The sequence below is a fragment of the Metopolophium dirhodum genome, chromosome 6 (genome assembly GCF_019925205.1).
Source record: "Metopolophium dirhodum isolate CAU chromosome 6, ASM1992520v1, whole genome shotgun sequence".
Taxonomy (NCBI): domain Eukaryota; kingdom Metazoa; phylum Arthropoda; class Insecta; order Hemiptera; family Aphididae; genus Metopolophium; species Metopolophium dirhodum.
The window spans coordinates 37,293,095-37,318,855 of record NC_083565.1 but is presented as its reverse complement, the minus strand read 5'-3'; the positions used below and the strand labels follow the sequence as shown (position 1 = coordinate 37,318,855).

The 25,761-nt window shown below is 27.7% G+C and overlaps 2 pseudogenes; both read left to right on the top strand.

Moving 5' to 3' along the window:
• Positions 1 to 19,298: 19,298 nt before the first annotated feature.
• On the top strand, positions 19,299 to 19,832 carry LOC132947785 (uncharacterized; annotated as a pseudogene).
• A 3,031-nt stretch (positions 19,833 to 22,863) lies between these two features.
• LOC132947784 (uncharacterized) lies at positions 22,864 to 23,432 on the top strand (annotated as a pseudogene).
• Positions 23,433 to 25,761: the final 2,329 nt, after the last annotated feature.

Genomic DNA, 25,761 nt, shown 5'->3' with positions numbered 1-25,761 from the left:
CCTATTACAAGTAAATATTACTTAGTAAGTATTATTACTTATATATTTACAAACAAAATTTTAAAACTATTATTTACAATAAAAATAGTGCATTAATATAAAATGATTTATTTGGTATATCATGGGTAGAGAGTACGGATTTATGTGTTTTTACATATCGTTACCTACTGAGTATATGCATTTTTTTGAAAGTAAAAAAATGTTGATAGTTAAGTTATACAGTAGACAGAACCTAGTATTGTTGACACAGTTTAATGGATAACGGTCTGTATAGGGTTTGGTCTGCGTAGACTGCAAATTCCAGAGTACTATAATCCAAGAGTGGAAATAAGTTTGTGTAGTCAGTAAAAACAATTAAAAAAAACCTGCAGTTTGATTATTATTATGTTCACTACCACTACCTACTCATAGATTCTCTATTGTGAACCTATAAAATATGTGTTTCTTAGTTTCTAATCTGTTTAAAGTTAAAAATGTTACAGGGCAGTATTGGAAACCACGGTTTCAAGAGGGATTTAATTAATGACATGATGGAGCAAGACATGATTAAATGATTATTTTCATGAAAATGTAGAAAGTCAACATAATTTTTAATTCTTGTTCATAGTTTTGAGTAATAAACTATACATAAGAATACAATAAATTAATATTTAGTTAGTTTTAATTGAGTATAGTTATACAAAATAATAATAATAATCAAAACATAGGTACCTACTATATAAAAACTAAACATAAAACTTAAAAATTCAAAGATCATTAAAACATTTTTTACAAAATCCTAATAGGTCATTTTTTTGTCTTATATTTTTCTTTAATTATTTTGATATAAAAACATTATAAAATTGTGTGTTATACCTAATATTATTGTTGTAATGCAATGTTTAACATGTTTTTATATTAATATTGACTTAAATAGATTGAATGAAGCCTATTTTTTAAAAAAACTAAAAAGAATAAGAATTTAAATTAATTTAAAAAGAATAAAAGATGGCCATAAGACATAGGTAATAAGATAATTTTGTTGTTTAATAGGTTTATTGTATGTAATATGTATATTGTAATAAAAAAATTATTTAAGGGACTTGATGAAATGGATAAGTTTTTCAAAACCTTCCCGGATCTTTTCATCTTCTTTCTTTTTTTTCTGTTCTTGTAGTTGAATTCCAATTTCAATTGTCTGTTGGCATTAGTGTTTATATATTATTATTATTATTATTTTTTTTTTCATAAAATTTTGAGGTAATGATTTTACATATAGTTTATATTTATTTATTTCATCGATGATTCTATTAATTTTTAGATAGATTCTTATATACAACATTTTATGTCATGTTGCTTCACTGGTCTGACCTATGTTAGTAAGTTAGTTGCTAAAATATATTCCCACCTATCTATACTAAATAGTTATATAGAATAATATTATGTTTGATGGCTGCCTACAAATTATAATATAACACTTTGGTTATTATATAATACTCACAGCTTTTTGATTATCAACGTCAGAAGATTTATCTATAGGAATTTGACAGGGACGACAAACATACATTTTTTTTCCATTATCATCACGGACACATGAACAGTTTGCAACTGATTCTGAAAGAATAATTATTATAATTATTGTAAGGTACAATTAGTTTTATCAAAAATAATTAATAGTTTACTTGGAGATAAATTGTCAATATTTCCATTAACTTCTTTTTCTGAACTTGATACACAATTATCTTTTCTTACATTGTTATTTCTATTAATTTCATTTTCTGAACTTGAGGGTAGACTACCATCAGCTCCTCTATCCGTTCTTTCCTTTTTATCTCTTTTCTGTTTTTTATGCTTTTTTTGCTTTTTTTCTTTTTTATGTTTTTTTTGTTTTTTCTCTCTTGATGGATTCTAAAGAAAATTAAATACTAATAAATAATAATATATACATTATATACAGAGGACTATACTGATCAACTGACTCTACTGTAACATTAAAAAGTTGGGTAAGTGGATGTCGCTCTGCTGTACAGTAGGTTACAAGTGGGTCACTGTATTTGATGGTGTTAAATTTGAATTCAATGATATAATATCATTGTATAAGAAAAACGATTCTGAGTGAAAATGGTCAGTCAGCCTATGATATTACCAAGTATATTTGATGATATTATTGTGAATTGAGTAATTTATATAATATAACCTATTTACGTGGAGCCTTGTTTTAAATTTTCAATCCTTAGCTATAAAAGTTGAACATTTTATACATTTTTAACTACAAAATAATTATTAAATTTTAAATTTGATAAATTTTGTCAAAATTTGAACTTAAATGCTTATAAAAAAAAATTGTGCCTAAGGATTTTTAATATTTATCAAATGTCTTTGTAACAATATAATAGGAGCCATGTATTACATTTTCAAACTTTTTTACCCTACAAATAAAGTTTATTGACATTCATAGAAAAAAAAAACTAATAAAATTGGAAACCAACCAGAAAATGTTTCTAAACAGTTCAAAACAAATAAAAATCTATAATCAAACATTATTTTAAATTCTTTATTCTTTATCCCTCCCATAGGTCTTTATTTTAAATTTTATAAAATATTGTTTTTAGTGTAAGCGCGTTACAAGGAAACATAAAAAAACCAATTAAATGAATTGTGTACTATAATTAGTCTTGTCCATAATCCACGACCAAAGATAGTAAGAATATGTAGAACCATTTTGTGATAGTGATCTATGATAATGTGAGGAGTTGCACCGCCTAATTCAGAGACTCGTCGCTATAATAACGGCAGCGAAATAATACGATGTGGCTACATTCATACAATGGTTTAAGACTAGAACACGGCTCACAGTTTTCTTCAACAATATACCTACTAGAGAATAGAATAATTCCAATAATATTCAAAAACACAAATATAATAGCAATATACAAACCAGAAATACCTAAAGACTACAATTGAGCTAGCTAACCGACCTATCGCATTAAAAGCTAAAAGTATAATAAATCAAATATTAAGTCACATCTCTACAAAGGCAACACTGTAAGGTGCACTTTGGTTTCCAGAAATTAAATTTGTGACGTATTACACTCAATTTAAAAATTATAAATATGTAGGTATATAATTTAGTATATTAGGTCCTACCTAATCATTAATTACGTTGTTTATTTAATCATTAACCTAAATATTTATTATTTTTTTTTTTTATCAAAAAGTAAAAATTAAAGATCTATTATTATATTTTCATCTGCGCCATTAAATTATATTCATATAATCGATATGTAGAAAATTTTTTCGATTAAAATCGGTTATAATCGGTTATTTTTTTATACATAAATTATGATAAATTATTATTAATTCATAAATTATAATCGGTTATAATCGATACTTACTATAATCGGTTATTTTATATTCATAAATTATAATCGATAATTATCAAAAGAAAAATTATCATCAGTTATAATCGATACTTTTTACACTATAATCGGGTATTATTTAGACATAAATTATAATCGGTTATAATTGGTAGATAATATTAATTTTTACAATCAATTAATAATACATTATAATCTGAGATTAACTGTAACAACTAAACACTGATTATTTGATAAATATTACACTTAGGACGCTACTCATACATTTGTTGTCTTCGTCTTACATACTCAGTGGACATAGCAAATTGTCGTTCACTAGTTTCAATAGTGGGCTGTTAGTTTTGATACTAGAGTGAATTTACCTAATACAAAACTTTTAGGTAAGAACATTATCTGTGCCGATTTTTCGAAATTTGCATTTTCAAGCATAACATGTGTAAGTTAAATATCAAAAATTCAAAATGATCATATCTCGCTTGAAAATTAAAATATCGAATAAAAGCAAATGCTTAAGCACAGATAATGTTACTATTTTAATAGTGGTAAATGAGGTATTTAAGCTATAAATATAAATACTTCAATAACAATACCGTGGACTGTGACCGCTAACGAGAACATTTTATATTTTATGTTAGGTATATTCGTAAGATATTTTTCACTATAATTTATAAATAAATCTCAGTTATAATTAATTTTGGATTATTTTCGATTATAATTAATTTTTGATTATTTATAAAAAAATCGATTAATCGATTAAAATTATCGATTATATAAAATAACCGCGCAGCCCTACTCTCGGGCCCACGCACAGCATAAACAAATTACAAAACCCATTAACGCAGAATAATTTTTTCTATGTTTTTATGTAATTTTAGAGAAAAATCACCCATTACAAAAAAGATAGAAAATAATATTTTTGAGGGGATGACATATCGATTTTATATTTTATTGTTATTTTACTTTGTATTCGACTTTCAAAATGAACAAAAAAATGTTGCATATTTAAATGATGTTTAAATTGTTTTCAGACAATATTTAGACAAATCGATACGACATTTCCTCAAAAATATTATTCGCTATCTTATTTGTAATGGTGATTTTTGCATTCTGTGTAAATGCGTTTTGTCTATTTTGCGCGTGGGCTAGAGAGAGAAAACAATTAGTGTGCTGACTATCCTGCTGATATCCTCTCAATTATACTAGTTATGTATGCAGCGTGATCAAATAAAAAAACACATATTTAGTAGTTTTACTTAATACAAATATATTCGTTTTTTTGAACATGATACCTATCTTGGTTTTAATAATAATTAATTTAAAACAAAACATAACATAACTAAACTTGGTTTTGACTTATTTTATGTTTTAGGTACTTAGGTATTTTAAATATCATAATGTAATATAACCCATATTATAGATGCTACAGAAACCATATATTTTATCATATTTTGATATGCGTCATCATTATCCAGTTTGGTGATTGATTCAGGTCCATATTTTAATTACATTTAAAGTACCTATAACCTCGCTCGCGCCGAGCTGTGATTTTTCGGTAGTGTTTATCACTTAGAGGGCGCTAACAAATGCACAATATAGTAAAAATGTGTTTGTACGGGACAATTACACTCCGTCTGTATTTACGGTAGAATTGCCCAAATTCCACAACACACAAGGAAGAACATTATCAGCTGTGTCGAGGAGTTTTTGTTTTTTTTTTATAACACTTACCAATATTTTGTAATAAATAAACGGAAAAAACTAAAAAAAAAACCATATAACCGATAACTTTAATTGTACCTATTTATGTTATCCAAATAATAAAGACGCTACGAGACAAATAAAGTTCTTCCCTATGCGTTGTAGAATTTTGGTAATTCCACTACGAATACAGTAGGCGCATATTAGTTGTCCCGCGCAAAACAGTTTTCGCTATGTTGTGCATTCGTAAGTCGGCGATAATGGATGCGGGCGAGCGCCCTCTTATCAACTATAATCACCGCATTTTTGTTTACCCTACACAACCACCACCCGTGTTACAATAACGGACTATTACGGTGTATTGAACACCTGTTCGAGTCACCAATTAACGTTAATTTTCATTGTAATAAATAATAATAAATACAATAATGCAATAATTGTAGAAGCACATAATTACCCTTGAACGTCGATTTGATTCCTCAGATTTTCTTTCGTCGCACTGCAGATCATCATTTTCCCATTCCATTTTATCTTTTTTTATTGATATGGGATAATACTAAAAAATATTAAGTTTACTTTTGGGCTGACTTTTCAAAACGTTCACTTCGCCCTATAAGTACATATTGTTTTATAATTATTTTTTTTATTTATTTGAAGTACCAACACTTAATTTATTCATTACTTTATAAAGTACATTATCGATAGGTTATTTAGCCAAATTTAGTTGATTATTATTTTTTTTTCTTTTGATTTTTAAATTCTTTCGATCGATTTGAAATGTTAGCATTTTCGTCCGTAGAGTAGTTTACGAGTTCGCGTATTCATTTTATTGCTGCAGTTGCTAATGATATAATAATTGATCGGGTAGCGGCATTCCGGCGCCATTGATTCATCCCGTCGCATTCAATAGGTAGTTAAAATAATATAAAATAATACCTATACATAACTCTCAAAAATCAAAATGTAAACGTTCGATGGTTGTACATTTTACGATGTATATCGGATCCATACGAATTTAAAACAGCATAAAAAAGCAGACACTATCCCGGGTAACCAAATTAGTACCGAAAAAATGTAGGTGAAATGAAATACAAAAATAATAAAGGTACTTAACCTATGAATACTCATTCTTACATACCTAGGTACCTATTTTATTATGTTTATTTTAATTAGATTTTTCCTTTCAGTACCTAATAATTTCACGTATTTTTTTATTTTATTTAAAAGCCATCGTAAGGTTCAGTTTTTTGATTATTACTGAGCATTGTTGAGTAAATCATTTTAATGAATTTTAGAATATTTCACAATTATACGTACGTATTGGAATAGTATATTACCTTGTGATTTAAATAGGAATCGACGAAGCTCCAGTAAATTGATACTAGAAGTAACTGTACAAAAATACAAAATTATATGTATAGGTAGTCCTGTTCGTAAACACACGTCCAGCAGTCGTACACACCAACGAAATAAAAATTACGATAATAAACTGTGGATCGCATAAGGTAACTGTAATTTCGATATCTCTCCCGTCACGCGCGCTGCGAACATACATTGTCGTAGTTCACGCATTTATACCCCCACCAAAAAGACAGGGTGAACAATGGTGAAGGACACGATCAAATTTCAGTGGTGACAATCGTTTGTTTATTTTTTCAATCTATGTACAACTGCATTTTTTTGACGACGCATTTCATTTTGAACTGGATGGAATTCGTCACGACTTTATTATATTATATATACCTACTCTGGGACCTTTATAGCCTTATAAATCACATCCGGTAGATTCACACACACACGTTTCCTTCTCATATTGATTCTACAAAATTGCGTCCCCGAAAAAAGAACATAGTCATATTATATACTATTGAAATAAATTGTGGCCCGTGTACCTACTTTAAAACTAGGGATAGGCCGATACCACATTTTACCGATAACCGATATATTGGAAAGCCAACCTTTTCCGGCATAAACCGTGAACCGATATTAAATGATAACCGATACTACTAACCGATACTAAAACCTATACCCGATACTACATTTTTTTTTGTAATTTTTTAAATGTATAATCAATGGTATTATGCTGATTGATTTGGTTATTTTTTTTCTTTGGTATCGGTTCAAATATTGGTTTAAAAAAAAAACTGATACCGATAAAAAAGAACCATTTATACATTACAAACCGTTTGAATGCAAGCAACACATATTACTCGGTTAGCAGCGCGTACCCAGTGGGGTGGTAGGGGCGGCCGCCCTCCCTCCCCCCCCCCTGTTCACCATATCAAAATGTATTACCTATTTCATTTGTTTAAAATTAATATTTTGTGTTATCCCATGTAAATGTATTGTTATAATATTCAGTCACAAGACTTCGTCTTTTATTTTTATAACATCAATGTATAAATTGTCGATAACACTATTATTATTGTGACCGACTGAGCCGCCGCACACTGTCTGATATATATCTATATTTATTGGTTATCTGTTCATTACTATAATTCAATAAAGAAATTCAATGCAGTTTATGAAAAAAAATATATTCATTACAGTTAATAAGGAATTATTGCATTTAAGTACTATTGCATGTATATATATTATAATATATACCATATATACTTGAATTTACCAGTACTCGTGAATAGTGCATATTATGTATACGTATTTATTATAGAATTAATTTGTTGACATAGGGTGGCAGTGTGGGTACCACCTGTGTGATCACTTACTGCGAAGTGTTAGATAGTCATTTCGACTTGGGTAGCGTAATGAGGGGTGAATGCGAGCGAAAACGACCTTCGGTTGTTGTACATCGTCACAATGGCTATTTCTTTTACAAAAGCCCGTTCTGCATCGGTTTTACAAACAGAGAAGTTCCTAAACGGCTCTCGTTTTTGACAACAAAAATTCTTTCCTGCTTCATACATACTTAAAACTGTCTCGAACGGTTAAAAATGTAACGGTGTTTTTCAAATTTTATATTGTAAGCATATTATGAAAATTAGCGGTCTATATTAATTATAAGTACTAATGTAATATAAATCCAATTTAAACGTTTGACAAAATTTGTTAAGATTATATGATTCGTAAATAATTTATAAAATATACTCATATAAGGAAATTCCTAAAAATAACATTTTGAAAAAATTAATTACGTTCTAAATTAATTTAACCAAAATAATATTGATATTTTAAAAAATTCTAAAAAAATAAACTACTTGACTTAGATAAATGGTTTTTCCATCAAAATTATCCTTATAATCAGATTCACAAATTGGCTATTTCAAATTCATCCAAAAAATTTAAATCAAAATTTAATATTTTTATTTTCAGTACCTATTAAAAAATAAAAATATTTTTTTTTATATTATACGTGTAACGCAAGTAAAAATAAATAATATATTAAAAAAAATAAAAATATTGATTAGAACAAAAGAAAATATATTTCATCTGTTAGGTCTTCCTGTTACACCCTGTATATAAAACATTATACGTTGGTAGGTACATTTTTGGGGCATGAGTATTTTACATAATCTGTTCTGGATATATCATTAGATGAAAATTCATCAATGATGGATTCGAATGAACTACTTTTATATTTTTGATTTTGTGCTATAGGTGTATTGACATAACTGTTAGCTTTTATTTGAGTCTCGTATGGTACTTTGACCAGTACCTATGTCAATAATATAACAAATATTTGTCGAATACCTGAGCCTGAGCCAAAAACTTTTCCCCCTCCCATTTATTTGTTCAATTACAACGATTAATAGAAACTATTCATTTATTTATTTTTACTCATGTAACATATGTTAATAACAAGTCGTAATATTAATTAAATTTTAATATCGTATTACATATTATATTATCAACGTCTTAATATTTCAGAGATCATTTAAGATTTTTTCGATACACGAAATTGGGTAGCGATTATAGCGACACCATATGATCGAGAAACTATGATGTATAGATCACGGGTCACCGAAACGGCCACGTTTATTTGTTAATTTGTTATTTACAGTCGAAGAGAAACAAAAAATAATACTATTAATTCTCACCATTAGTATTACGTATAGTCAGGGTTGTAATGTTTAAAACACCATGTTTTAAGCAACTATTGTTTTAAACATGTTTAACAATGAATTTGAACCATTCTTCTAAACGTTTTGTTCATTGTTTAAAACAGTGTAAAATCCAAGTAAATATTGTGTTTTTTTGGTGTATTATTAATAATGATTAATAATAGATAAATAATTATATTTATAACTTTTTTTTTATTTTATTAAATAAATAACTAAATTAAAAAAGTTTTTACTTAATTGTTAATGTATATATAATATAATGTCCACATAAAACATCGATTCAGAAAATATTTCAAAGGAATTTTCGTATACTTTTAAGGGGACGTCAAACACCCATAATTTCAATTATTTAGCAGACTATTTTAATTTGTACCATAAATTATATCTATTGTTTAAATCAGAAATAGGCAAAATTGTATCTAGATAATTGTTGATAATTATTTATTCGAATAAAATGTTATCTAAATAATCAACTAAATAAAATTTCATTCGAATAACGCCCTACTCTGCTTCAAAGTTTTAGCTATAAAATTACATCAACAATTTTAGAGCCTTTTTTATGCTAAGCGTTTTTTTACACGGAAATACACCCTTAACGTTTTTTTACACACACACCCGCATGTGTTGTCTCCGTCTTCCACACGTATGACATAGAAAAAACGCGTTTACACAGTCTGAGTAGAACTCGCTCAATTTTGGTTTTAGAGTAAAAACACCTATTATAAAATTGAATTGTGGCATTATTTCTGTGGCCTAGTTTCTGTTTTTCCATTATACCCAATATAATGTTTATTATATCGTTTAGAAATAGAAAAATTTCAATATTTTTAAAATACCTTGTAATAAAATACCTTTAAAAATATTGTGATAATTCAGTTTTATAATAGGTATTTTTACTCTAAAATCAAAACTGCGCGAGTTCTACCCAGACTGCGTAAACACGTGTAAAACGGAGACAACACATGCCCTCTTAATACCTAGTTATTTTAAATATATAGGTACTGTTTTAAACTGTTTAAAACTCTAACAATTTATTTTGTTTAAAACAAAAAAATACATTTTTTGTTTTTTTTTCAAAAATGAAAAAATACAGACTCTGGGTATAGTATTAGTAGGTACATGTATATTATTATATTAGTGGGTATAGGTAATAATATTATTATATGAAGAGCTAAATAATAATAATAATAATAATAATAATAATAACCGACAAGTACTACCGTGGAGATCATTAATCGTCGACATAGGGTCGCACCACTTGCGATCGTTTACTGTGATGTGTTTCATACAGGGGTGGCGGGGCGAGGGGTGATGCGATGCGACGCCGACCTTCGATCATTGTTCATCATATAGTAGCACTAACACAATGCCCATCGGCGCCTACTTGACGTTCGATTGGAATTCCACACTTATCCGGTAGGCGGTTATGGTTATTGTTTGAGACAGTGAACGTGTTTCTCCCCCAACGATCGTAATCGTAACAATGTCGTAACTCACGCCGAAAAAACCAGTTTTTTTATTGTACTGCGCGACAGTCGTGGTCATTTTTGGGGTGGTAGAAGGCAATAAAATTAATAGAATTCGTGTGTACGCAGAAAGGTCGTGTGTAATTCTTAAATAACTGTGGTATGCATTCCTGACTGGATCCGTTTTTGAGAGTGACCTACACCGTGGTCCTCGCATCCCTAAAATTATATTTATCAGTGATTAATTTTCTACGAATTAAAATATTTGTTATCATTTGAAAATATACATTTCACGTCATGTTTGCTCTATTATATGGACAGATAAAATGATGAATTATCTTGAGAATATTTATCGAGCAAACAGACGAATAATTTAGAACGATGTAATTACTATTTGTCGTATGAATTGTCGACATTGCTTAGTCCCCGATAACCACATGTATAATAATATACATAGCTGAATAGATTGTAATTGTATTGAGATAACCGGGCTCGCATCTTTTATTATTATCCGCTCCCGGCCCGTACACCATTAACAATAAAATTATAAATTATATAATCATTAATGTATACGTAAGTAAATTTTTAGTAAATTTTTACTGAGTATTCATTGTGTTTATTCATACCATTAGATATATCTTCATACCTATATTATATTATACTTACATCAGAGCCGAAAATACATCTAATTTCAGGGGCACGCCCCACATTTATTAATTTAACTGTTACTTTTGGGCTTTGACAGATTTCTATACCAAAAAAAACCCGTGGGGGTTGTAACACACAAAATCCCCCCCCCCCCACTTTTATATACCACTTACCCTGTAAGTGAGTTAGTGAGGTAACTTTAATAATATTATAATATACTATAGGTACTATAAGCAGTAAAAGCCTATGTGTGTAGTAAATTGAAAAATATTTAAAAATATTTGTATATGTTATCATCATCAGTTAGAATATAATTTATGTAGGTAACGAAATAGTTTTTATGAATACTCAAGATTTTTAAAAAAGCAAATTTGATTATGTTTAGAAAATAATATTGGGTTTGTTAAATAAACTGTTATAATATAATATTAAATGTATATTAATAAATTATTATATAATACGTAGATCCTTTTAGTTATATTTATTATAAGAAAAAATAACTATGTAATTCTTTAAAATCCGATTTATGATTATATAATAATCAGTTTAATAAATTCAGGGACTGGAACCTCTTGAATTTATCTTTATCGGTTACGGTACCGGTTCTTCAAAAATAAAATAACGGTTCCGGTTCCAAATAATTTCGGTTCTGGTTCAAGATAATTTCGGTACTGAAAAGTATAATAATTTTAAATACCTATCTGGAATGTTTAATTAATAGTATGAGAAATATTAGAAAAAATCATAATAATATGACCATACAAAGATTATACACAAAACAGTAATTCCTTCAAATTATGATAAATACAATTATTTTATTACTTAAAAGTACCTTTTTAATATAAAAATTCTGGTTCGGTTCCGGTACTTTATATATTAAAATAAAGGTTTTGGTTCCGGTTCCAGTTCTTAATATTTTAAATGTTTCTGTCCCAGAACCGGTTCTTTTAGGTTCGGTTCCAGTCCCTACTTAATTTTTTTAATATTTAAACATATTTTAGACTTAAAATAAACAACAAATCATATTTATATTATGCTATTGTACCTATACCTAATTATATAATATTATGAACATTTTCTATAAATTACGATGCTCTTACTAGTTAACTTTTCAGTAGGTATTACAGTAAACAATATTGTATTTCAATAGACACAGCATAGAATTATTTAAATATATTAGGTACCTGCAGGTACCTAATTACTTTGAATTGACCCATTATCATTTCTTCTTTTTTTAGATTCTGAGTGAAACGATGAATGTATTGATTTTACAATGATGTGTGTTTTTTTTTTTATTTTTTTTTATTTTTTTTTTTATTTTTGTGTCTGTGTACACGATAAGTAGTCGAAATAATGCTTCGATTTTCGACTTCAGTATCTTGTTCGATGGGAAAGTGAATATCGTTGGTGCATTGGGGAGGTCAAAATTTTAATTTCCCAGTAGTTTTCAAAAGCGATGTGAAAAACAAAAGAAAAATTAAGGAAAAACAGGAATTTTTACGCAAAATCGATTTTTAACAAAATCGATTTTGGTTATTGGTGTAACTCTAAAACAAATGACCGTAGATGCATGAAATTTTCACTGGTTGTTTATATTTGCATTTTCTATACACAATACAATTTTGAAAATAATTTGACTTTTTTTGAACTGTTTACGGACATTGTCAGTTTTCAGTTTTTTTAAATTTTTTTTCTATAAATATCAATAAAATTTTATTTGTTGGGTAAAAAAGCTTGAAAATTTAATAGAAGGCTCCTAGGTTATTGTTTCAAAGGCAGATGAAAAAAATTAAAAATCCTTAGTCACAGTTTTTTTTTATACACGTTTAAAGTTCAAATCTTGAAAAAATACGGAAAAATCACGAAAATTTGCAAATTATTTTGAGTTAGAAATTCATAAAAAATTTTCTTTTTAAATCTAAGATTTTAAAATCTAATACAAGATTCCTCATAAGTTTGTCTAACTTTATCAAAAAAAAAATTTCTACAAGAAAGTCAAATTAAATTTTTATGAGCGTTTTAAATTCATATTTTTACAACATTAGATATTCACTCGATTTCTCATGTACCGATTTCCTTATTTTCTTGTAATTCAAAAACGAATAACTGTAGATACATGAAAATTTCACTGAATGTTTATATTAGCATTTCCTATACACCATACAATTTTGAAAATATTTTGACACTTTTTGAGCTGTTTACGGGCATTTTCAGTTTTCAATTTTTTTAGTTTTTTTTTCTATAAATATCAATAAATTTTTATTTGTTGGGTAAAAAAGCGTGAAAATTTAATACAAGACTCCTGATATATTTTTACAATAGCAGTTGAAAAATATTGAAAATACATAGGCACAGTTTTTTTTTATAAGCATTTAAAGTTCAAATTTTGACAACATTTATCAAATTTATAATTTATTAATTATTTTGTGGTTAAAAATTTATAAAATGTTTAACTTTTATGGCTAAGGATTGAAAATTTAAAACAAGGCTCCACGTTAATAGGTTATATATAAATTACTTTATTCACAATAATATCATCAAATATACTTGGTAATATCATAGGGTGACTGACCGTTTTCGCTCAGAATCGTTTTTCTTATACAATGATATTATATCATTGAATTCAAATTTAACACCATCCATTACAGTGACCCACTTGTAACCTACTGTACAGTAGAGCGACATCCACTTATCCACCTTTTTTATAACGAACTTGTCCATAGTATAGAAGTAAAATAATTAGGTAGTCAACTTAAGTCAACAAAATAGGTAACAAGTGAATTCAAATATTAAATCATTAATGTTTGTTATTTCTACAAAACTAAAAACACGTTATAAAACTTGGGACACACGTTTCTCATTCAGGGGACACAAAGTGTGTCAGGGGACACAGTATTCTAGCCCCTGACTTACATACCATTAAAAAATACATATATAATATATTATATGTGTATACACTATACAGGATGATTATTTTATCATGAACTACTCATGATTTCAAAAAAATATTAAATATCTTTTTACATGGTTACAATTTATTGCAAAACAATGGTTTTTAAAATAATATATTTTTAAATATTTTTTCTTGTAATTATTTAATTTTTAATTTTTAGATTCTGAGAGGAGAGCGATGATGAATGTATTGATTACATTAATTATTCAATTAATGATGTGTGTTTGTTTTTCATCACGGTTGGGGCAATAAAACTGCTTCGATCTTCATCAGTATCTTGTTTGATGGGAAAGTGAATCAAGTTGGTGCTTTCCGGAGGTCCAAATTTAAAATGTCTAATAGTTTTCAATCTATTTACTAACTTTTCCAACAAAACTATTTACTAACCTTTCTAACTATTATAGATTACAAATACATTTTAGTGGAACTTTTCGAAATAAAAGTAAATAAGTAAATGTATTAAAGTATTTAATGTATTTAAGTAAATATGAAAAGTAATGAAAATAATTAAATTGGGAAAAGTAGACCAGTCTCAATTTGACAACATAACGAATTCAAATCAGTTTTAAAAAGTATTATTGGATTACTATTATTATTCGATTAGTATTATTGATCAGTATGATGGAATACGAATTGGATGTTTAGGCTAAAATAACTGTTAATTAATATATTATAAATTATAGTTTTTCGTCAGGAATGTTTTTTCCCGGCAAGCCTGCATCCTTCTATAAAAAACATCTTTTAAAAACGATTTTGTAGTTAAAACTTATAAAATGTTCAACTTTTACAGCTAAGAATTGAAAACTTACAACAAAGAGCCACGTATAAGTAGGTTATTCTGTAACCAAAAAATCTCAAAAATATAAAAACGCAGTTTTTTTACAGTTATTTTGTGTTCAAATTCGAACGAAATTACATATTAAACACCCAAGAATAACGATTTTAGTTAATTTGTTGTAATTTTATAATATTAATTCAACTTACCGGCTATGGTATTAATAATAACTAATAAGTAAAAACAATATAAATATTAGTAGTATGAAATATCCAAACTGTAAAAAAGCTTGTAAATTTAATACGGGAATCTTAATATATGGTAACAATGACAGTAGAAGAATATTAATAATACATATTCACAATTTTTCATAAGCATTTAAAGTTCACATTTTGACAAAATACGTAAAAATCTAAAAAATTTGCAAACTAATTTGAGTAAGAAATTCATGAAAATGATTTTATTTAAATGTAAGATTTAAAAATTGAATTCAAGATTCCTCAAAGGTGTGCCTAATTTCATAAAAACAATAATGTCTTCATGAAAGTCTAATTAAATTTTTATGAGCGTTTGTTGAAGTTCAAATTTTTACAAGATTGGATACTTACTTGACTTTTTTATGTTGCTGCAATTAAAAAAGGAATAACTGTAGATACTTGAAATGTATACCATATTATGTTTATTTTATCGATTCCTATAATTGATAAAATGTTCAAAATATTTTGACTTATTTTGAGCTGTTAACGTACATTTTCAATTTTCAATTTTAGATTCTGAGCGAAGCGATGAATGTATTGATTTTATAATGATGTGTGTTTTTTTTTTATTTTTTTTATTTTATTTTTGTGTCTGTCATCACCTTTTAGGACAGTAAAAATGCTTGGATTTTCTTCAACAGTAACTTTTCTGATAGGAAAGTGAATCTTGTTGGTACTTTGGGAGGACAAATTTCCCAGTAGTTTTCAAAAGCGACGTGAAAAATCAAATAAAAATGAAGGAAAAACGGGAATTTTCACGCAAAATCTGTTTTTGAGAAAATCGATTTCGGTTTTTGGTGCAACTCTAAAACAAATGACCGTAGGTACATGACACTTGACTGAATGTTTATATTAGCATTTTCTATACACCATAACATTTTCCAAATATTTTGACTTATTTTGAGCCGTTTACAGACATTTTCAGTTTCCAATTTTTCCAGTTTTTTTTTCTATAAATATCAATACACATTTTTTTGTTGGTTAAAAAAGCCTGAAAATTTAACAGAAGACTCTTAGGTTATTGTTTCAAAGGCAGATGAAAAAAATTAAAATTCCATAGTCCCAATTTTTTTTTATAAGCATTTAAAATTCAAATATTGACAAAGTACGTAAAAATGACGAAAATTTGCAAATTATTTTGAGTTAGAAATTCATAAAAAACTTTCTTTTTAAATCTAAGATTTGAAAATGTAATACAAGATTCCTCATGAGTTTGTCTACCTTTATCAAAAAAAAAATGTCTACAAGAAAGTCAAATTAAATTTTTATGAGCGTTTGAAATTCAAATTTTTACAACATTTGAAATTGTAACGATTTTCTTATTTTGTTGTAATTAAAAAACGAATGACTTTAGTTACTTGAAAATTTCACTGAATGTTTATATCAGCATTTTCTATACACGATAAAATGTATAAAATAATTTGATTCTTTTTGAGCTGTTTACGGACATAGTCAGTGTTCAATTTTTTTAGTTTTTTTTCTATAAATATCAATGAAATTTTGTTTGTTTGGTAAAAAGGCGTAAAACTTTAATGCAAGGCTCTCAATATAATGTTACAATAGCAGTTGAAAAATATTAAAAAAAAATAGGCATCATTTTTTTTTATAAGCATTTAAAGTTCGAATTTTGACAAAATTTATCAAATTTGAAATTTAATAATTATTTTGTACTTGTAAATTTATAAAATGTTCAACTTTTATAGCTAAAGATTGAAAATTTAAAACAAGGTTCCACAGAAGTAGGTTTAATTCTGTAACCAAAAATTTAAAATAATATATAAAAACAGTTTTTTATAGTTATTTTATATTTAAATTATTATTATATAGGTATTACATATTAAATAACCAAGAATAACGATTTTAGTTTTTTTTTTTTTTATAGTATAATTAATATATATATACGATATTAATAATTGTCAAATTCAAAATTTAAGAATAAGATTCACTTTCCCATCAAATAAGATACTGTTGAAGAAAAACCAAGGAGTTGTACTGCCCCCAACGGTGATGAAACACAATAAAAAAAAATTTTAAAAATACACACATCATTGTAAAATTAATACATTCATTGCTCCGCTCAGAATCTAAAAAAAATGAGCGTAAATCTACAATGATTTTGCATAGGTAGTATCTAAAGTTATAATTTTGAAAGTTATCGAATTACGTTGTACATTGATTACGCTGGTCACTTTAATCGGCAGGTTTTTATTTATTCGTATGTACCTTTGTTTTTTTTTTTGTTATACAGATTTAGATTTCATTCAAGTTTCAGTCAAAGTTAAGAGTAATCATTTTATCTTTTGATTTTGATACATCAAAATGTTGAAGAAATTCACTTGCTAAATAATTTGCAGTAAAAAAGTGTGGTTATAATTTGAAAAACAGAAGTTTGTATCGCCACAGAACCCTCCTTAAGTAGTAAAAAAATATCAGGAATTTGAAAAATATGTGGTATTTAGGTATGCTTAAAAATTTTATTCAAATCATAATTTGAATAAATGTATTTTTAAAGAAAAAAATGGTGAGAACGTTTTTCAACAAAATGTTAAGTACATTATTTTGGGGCCTTTGTATTTCACTATGGGGCCCTTTAAAAAAAATGAACCATGGGCCAAAAGTGTGCCAGTCTTACACTGTATACATTTTAGAATTATGGTCATCTTGTAGGGAATTTTCCTGGCTTTTTGAATACGTAGGTTTAAGTGTGCACCGCCTTCCTGAACGCAGTCAAAAAAGTTAAAAACCACACGCCCACCCATATCAGTAGTGACACATGAAACATGGTCCCCCGGGATGGTCGGTCACCTGTTACTATAATATCACTGAAGGCTATAGTATGGTTCACACAATGATAAGGGTGAATTTCATCTCTCCATCTTGTGGTCGACCGCAATATAAATGTCGGGTACCTGGATTATAATAAAACCCATTACTAAATAAATAGGTATGATCACCACTTTGTGCAGTGGTGTATTTAGGAATTTTGCTAGGGGGGATGAAATATATAATAATCAGTGGTGATAAGTTACTTTTAAAAAGTAATTAAGTTACTTTACTCGTTATTAAGAGATAAATGTAATTAAGTTACTTTACTCGTAACTTAAATAAAATTGTAATTAAATTACATTACTTTTCAAATGAAAAAGTTATTCTATAGAAATTACTTTTCAAAAGTAATTTCCATTACATTTTTGTTACTTGTAAATAATTCTAATGAAATTACGTAACGCGTTACAATCAAAGTAACGTCATTACAGTAACACGTTACTTTTACTACCCGTAAGTACATAATATAAATTGTTGAAATCCCTGTTGAACAACTTGTTACCTATTGAAATAAGCGTGGATCAAGGCGTAATAAGAATTAACACAAACTGTATAGTAGGTACCTAATACTTAATAGCATTTATTTTAAATTCATACTAGCTCCAATCCCGTGTTTAATACAATAAACAAAAAAAATAGTTATAATTCAAAATCCAGTTTTCTAATTTTTTGGATACTCAGTTCATCGATAACCTCATCTGCCATTATTATTGTATTGACCGGTGACATGCCAATAAGGCCAGTATTACATTAGGTTAAACCGCGGAATTCGGCCGGTAAAATCAGTGGGTTAAATGTAACCGAGGTTTAAACTATGATTGTAAAACGAGCCCTAAACAAAGTAATAGGTAAATTAATTAGAATATAGAATAATATAGATCGTTAATTATTACTAATTAATCATACATTTTATTTATTATCATTTATCAATTATCATAATATCAATATTGGCCCCATATAACGTTAAAACCGTATCACTAAAATTTCTATTGATAAGTTCTTATATTATCCATGGACACAACATCATTATACTTTCTTATCACATCTATTACGCTTACAGCAGCACTGGATTATCGAAAGAACGGTAAAACACAAATACTCATTGAATAAATATTTTGTATTATAATGATTCTATAGGTAGCCGGACCTCACCGAGAACGAGAAGATCATGTGGAAAATATCGATGCCGGTGTACAAGTCCAGATGGATGAAGTTTTGTTGGAAGAGAACAGTTTAAGTCATGATGGACGACGACAAAGTTGAGCAAGTGCAATTCGCGATTGACGACAACAACGTTGAAATCGTTGAAGTTTTCATGAACGGAGACAAACAAGTACCAGTTCAAGTCGTAGTGGTATCATATGATGATAATTTTGTTGGTGTTTTCGACATTTCACCACTATATGTCATTGGACATTGAATAGGTCAGTAAATATTTTGTATTATTATATTATTAATTTAATGTTGATAAAGCAAAAACAAAATACAATCATGTCTCTTAAATTTCAGGTTGAACAAATTGCTCCGGTTGTTGGACATATGCCGCTGCTAAATTGACCGGCTGGCGTACAGCACCCTCACAACATAGGCGTGTTGAATTACGTCTGCGTATTGTAGGGCCTGCCACTTTAGGTGCGAGCAAACGACTCTCAATCATTTTTCTACATGCTGCAATGACGGTCTGTTGGCTGTTTCAGGACCGCGTGTCTTGACAACTGCACCGCATTTACTACAGAGGTTGTTGGTTGAAGATTCAGTGGAAGGCAGACGCTAACAAAATAACATACGCCGGTTAGGTTAGGAATTTGCTGCGTTCTCCATCGACCTCAACACACCATGCTTACCAGATTGGGTACCGAATGTGTTCACTGTTTAGGGGCAGGGAGATTGGCAAGGATGTATCAAAACTGCCAAGTCTTCGACATTGACATCCACAAACATCATTACTGGACCAGGTATGTTTATTTAAGTTTTATTTGATTTCTCACATAATATTATTCCCATAGATAACGTTAATTTCAATATTAATAATATAATCTTATTAAACTATATATTTATTTGATCTTATACTGATCTTGAGTGATACTGAACAAAAGGTGAAGGACATTCAGGCCTTCAGTCTATGATGACACCAATGGCAATATTAAGCATGTCCAATATTTGCCTCCAGCCCCAAATATAGGAACTTATACTGATTTTTCAGACAATATTGTAATGGTTGATGCTATCAATGATGATTCATTCTTTGTGACAGCTAAGATTATATTACACATTTTAATTTAATTTAATTTTACATATTTATCAATATTTACACATTAAAAAGAACAAAATTACATAATTAATCGACCTTCTTTAAGCTGACGCTTATGGTCAAGGCAATGATAACATTTTATAATTTTAAATAACAGATTTTCTCAGTTAAAAAATAAATTAGATTGGAATAAAAACCCTCTTAGCTAGCCCTTACTCTTACATTATTCTAACTGAGGCACCAAATATGTATAGGTTATAGGAACATACATAAATACATTTTTGATAGCTGCTAATTTTTTTTTTCATGTTATAAATTTATAATTTGTGCAAATATGTTAACAATGTTATCTTTAGGTGCAAGCAAACAACCTAAATCATTTTTCTACATGCTGCAATGACGGTCTGATGGCCGTTTCAGGACCGTGTGTGTTGATACCTGCACCGCATTTACTACAGAGGTTGTTGGTTGAAGATACAGAGGTTGTTGGTTGAAGATTCGGTGAAAGGCAGACACTACCGAAATAACATCCGCTGGCATTTGCTGCGTTCTCGACCGACCTCAACACACCACGCTTGCCAGGTCGGTGATCGAATGTGTTCACTGTTCAGCGATATTGGACGACAAGTAATGACTTGATCCGGAACAATCTTATTCAACGCAGATACTGCCAGCTGTATCTCGTTGAATCCTGTGAGGCAAACCAGACTTGTATGGAGCAGCAGCAACTACTGCCTGCCACACATTGTCTATTGTCAAGTGTGCTCAAAGACTTAGACGACCTGTTACGGGACATAAATCTATTCGCACAGGCTTTTGAGTAATATATTAAATTAATTTTACTGAATAATTCACATTTGTATTACTATACACTACAAACAAACCATGTTCACATTGATTCATAACATTGACATTTAGTTTCTCAAAATCAGCTAGCAAGTACACATGTTATTATTCCAATATTGTAATAATTAATTGCACTATTTGATTAGCCTTATGTCATTGTAGATTTACCTGCACACTGACAACATTCATTTATAAATTTTGTATTTTGATTGCATTCAACCATTTTCAATTAGTTACAAATACTTTAATGAGTAACTAGAAAAAGATACATTCTTATTAACAATCACAACACATTATTGCCAAATATATTAACAACATTTAGTCACAAATTTAAAGTTAAGTTTATTTTGTTTATATTCAGCTAGGGATACAGATTTATTTCTCTTAAAAGCAATAAGATATTTGGTATAGGTACACAAACAATTCTATACATACACTACTCTTTAATATATTATACTGTGCTGCATAAGTTTTTGATTGATGTCAAGTGCTGGTTCTCTATCCCCATTACTGTTGGTTAGAGATAAGTTAGATATACTAACATCATTACACTTCAATTTATGACACAAAGTTGGTGCCTAGGGTTAGAGTTAGCGATTTCTATGGATTACTTTTGTTCATGTTCCTTATGTACTATGTACTTAAATACTCTTAAACTCAATGTATCTAAACTAAACACTTGATATTATATATTATACATTTTGCATTATGCTACTCTTTATAATTTTTTTACACTACTACATTACGCTTTGTTGACACTATGTTTCTTTGATATTATGTTTGAATTGTTTAGAGTATTATGCTTAAAACAACTTATTGCTCAGTAGTTTGGAAACAACGATTCCGTTATCATACTCCGCACAGTTTTGAAATAATAAAACTATTTAGTGTTACAATATTATACCTTCTTTATCTTATAAAACAATGATTTATAACATAAATTAACTATTAAAGTGAAATTATTAAAGTAGTGCATACTGTTAAACCTGTGTATAGGTAGTGTATATCCTGATTCTTGCAGCATGTTATTCTCTATAATTCTTTTTTAAAAAAAATAAGAATTTCAACATATGCTAGTCCATCACAATTACCTTCTGATAAAATCGTAGATCTATTATTTCTAAAATAACTTTAATAATCATAAAGAATACATTTATAGGAACCAATAAGGAAGTAGGTTAATCAGATGAAAGAGCTATTTATTGAATATTTACTTTATTATTAATGTAACGTTTATGAAATAATTAATTCCGAAACTCACAAACATATCAGTTATATAAACTGCTAAATAATGCACCAAAATAAGATTGTGACCAAAATGTATATTAATATGTTAAACATTAGATAAATATAAAAACAATAATACATAGTATGGAAAAAATACCACTTACATGCCTAACACTAAACTGACTGAACTGAATATCAGTAAAATCATATCTACTACCTACCAATGATAATCTTTTTTTTTTTTTTTAAATATTAAAGATTATAATATTTATTTTAATTTAATAGATTTATTTGCAACCCAGTCATTTTAAAAATGTATACTTTGTTGTCAACCTATCATAAAATGGAAAAACGAAAGAAAGACATGCAATAAATATAGAGAGTAGCTTATTTAATAAAGTTACACAATTTGAAGGATTAAAAATAGTAGCTGTTGAAATTGAAGGCAAATGGTAATTTTTTAGTATATAATTAAGAAATAATGTACTTTAGTTATATTATACACAACATGCAGCAAGTGTCTAACTTTTATAAATTATTTTCTGTGTTTATTAAGGTTCAGAGGGAAACTAATTAGTTTCAATGAATTGCTAACTGACAAAACCATAATTCAATTAATTGATTATGGAAATGTTTATGAAACTAAATTAGAAAATCTGTTTGTGTCCTTCCATATTATTTTATGTATGAACCATTAGTAAGTAAAGTTATTTACATTTTAAACGCCTAAATTTAATTATTCACTTAATGTGATAACAACTATTGTATTCTAGGTTTTACCAGTCATATTCAAAGATTTTATTCCGAAGAAAACAACATTTTCTATTAAACCCCTTCTGTCATAGAGTGTAAATATTGAGTTATAACTTAAAACTAATATTATTTATACTTATTAGTTTTTATTATATTATTTGTTGTACATTTTATTATTATTGTTATTATTATTTATTTATTATTAGAATCTACACGAAAGGAGCTGTTTTTGTTGATATTAACTGTAATAACACAAAGTTGAAAAATTGTGTTGATGAAAAACAATTATTAGAATCAAAAATGAGTAAGTTATCAAATTTATTAACTTTAATATTATTTGGTTAATGTATATTTTATTATTGTTAGCAATGAATAGTTAAAATTGTATAGTATAGAAATCTTTATTTTGAATTCCACTCTTTTAGTACTTTATACAAATTTAAAATGGTATGTTTTCTAGACGTCTTATCTTATTAATTTTAATAGAGCCCCTAATTCATTGTTTTCTTTATAAAATAATTAAAGTTATGCTCTACAGGTACTTGGGTTGATAACCTTAGTTTTTCGTAATTTGCATATAATATGTCCTAATTGTTGTAAAGGTTTACAGCAATAAAGCCCGTTTTGAAACCTGCGGTCATTTTAGGCTAAAATAATATGAAAACTATACTAGTTAGTATGGCTACAATTTTGATTATTAAATATGGTGTTTTAAGGTTATACTCAAAATATTATTAAAAATAATTACCATTACTAATCAGTTATAATTTTCAAAATATTTAATCACAATTGATTGATTTTTTTTTTAACTGTATGCATTTTACAGATACTCGACTAAGACAGAAAAAGATGTTATGCAGTTAATTCAAAGTATAGAATTTTGGAATATGTAAATAGTCGATGCAGCGATAAAATATCATCATGTTCAGGTGAACTCTTTGAATATTTAAATATACAATTTGTGGTTAATAAAACACCAACTGTCAATATTACAAGTAGACTTAGGGCGGTTCTTACAATTTCCGGTTAAGATTAACCGATACTTAACCGTCCGATTTTGACAGTAATATAATCTGTTATTAGTTGGTTAGCGTTAATCGACACTTTACCGAACATTGTAAGAAGGGCACTTAGATGATTAAATATGAGTTTGAAAGAAAATTAAAAGTAACAAAAATAATATAACAACAAAACTCTATTTTGAATTTACAAATTTCTCAAGTTTTTTTTAATGATTTGACCAGTAAGAAATATAAATTTAGTTTACCTGTACTCTAGAAGTGTTTAATAAAGTATCGTTATCAACAAAATTGTAACTACCATTATTTCTGAAAGTTCTAGATACATATACGCTTCAAATATAAATTTTTCTATGAACATAATAATCATAAGTAGTACTTAAAAGGAAAGAAAATTATATTTACCTTAATTTGTTATCATACAACCATTGGTTGTACTTATAATTTTTGAATCATTAGCAGAGTTAATACTAAAACAAATTTAAAAATAAATAAATTAAAGAAACTCGAAATTACAATGGAAGCATAATGTAAGCTGAAAATGAGTTATAAGTCCAAGAATCTTAAGAGCAGTGATACCTAACTTTCTTTTTTTCAATGGGCAAAATTCATAAAATTTAGGCATCCCTAAATATCCTTATTTTTATCAAACAACTAATGAATAAGCTTTTTTTCGATCCCAAAAATGTGCTGATTACAGCAAATTCAAAGATAAAACAAATACAGGTATTCTTAATACATAAAAAATTTTTTTTTTCAAAAGTATAGTGTTCTAAATACATTACTATTACTGTAAGAACCTAAAAAATACGTTTGGAATTCTCAATTATCTAAAAATATTATGTTTATTATTCATAGTGTATCTTTCAATTATATTCAAAATTATTATATTGCATAGCAACTATATTTCTTAAATTTCAGTTTAATCGATTAACTGTTTTTGACTAATTGATTGGTTATATTGATGTATGCATGAATAATGAATATAGGAAAGGATTAATAAATTTGGGCCTCTTAACAGTTTAATACTGCATCAATAGGGGTTTTATACTTGTTTCAGTTGAATTTTATAATTATTATTATAGTTTATAATCACAAATATCGCACACCTTTCATTAATTTAGTTAAAATTTAAACACCAAATATTTCATCTGGATAACCTCTGACATAGATGGGCATTTTTGAGGAAGGTAGAGGATACTAAAATATAAATCGGAATCATATAAATTTTACCAAAATCAATTAAAGTACATTTGACCATATTTGTATCAAAATCTGGCATCAAGACCATAGCTCTATAATTCCCTCTATAAATCCCAGAATATACTACCACATATTCATGAGTTTTTGCGACTATTGGTTTATAATGTTCAACTATAAAAATAAATATTAGCATAAACTATGCGCATCAAAATAAGTTCAGTTCAATATTTACAAGAAGTTTATATACTAAATACAACTCTTATTAATTACAGTAAAATTTTCATTTTATAATAAAATATCTAAAATTTGGTTCATAACCAATTTAAAGTATGAACATAGTTAAACCAGTTGGAAACAATGTTTACCTAAAACATTACACAGATACTTACCCCAAATTTGTTAAT